The sequence below is a fragment of the Populus euphratica genome, unplaced genomic scaffold (assembly GCF_000495115.2).
Source record: "Populus euphratica unplaced genomic scaffold, PopEup_1.0 scaffold720.1, whole genome shotgun sequence".
In the NCBI taxonomy this organism is placed as follows: Eukaryota; Viridiplantae; Streptophyta; class Magnoliopsida; order Malpighiales; family Salicaceae; genus Populus; species Populus euphratica.
The window spans coordinates 115,081-115,492 of NW_011500583.1; positions in this window are offsets into that span (position 1 = coordinate 115,081).

Genomic DNA, 412 nt, shown 5'->3' on the forward strand with positions numbered 1-412 from the left:
TGTTAAATGGTTAATCTAGATTTGTGTTGTATAATACTTGCTACATCAAATACTTGATCCTTTATAGTCTTCGACCGATATCGTTATTACTAGAGGAACTTGATTTGTTGTCAACATAAGTTAGCATCATTAATACTTGGTAAAATTTAAAAGTATAGTGTTATATAAATAACATGATTAATATGATCATGTTGATAATTAATAAATAGTTTATACCTTACTTATCTCTAATACTATTAGTGTATCCTTTAACCTTGACATTTGTTTTTATCATTGTATAATCTTCACATTAATCTTACATCTCAAAGTCCTATTTAACTCATCTTCACCACCATCATCATCATCGTTGTTGTTGTTGTTATTATTGTGGTTGTTCTTCTTATTATTATTTATAATTTATATAGTTAATTTT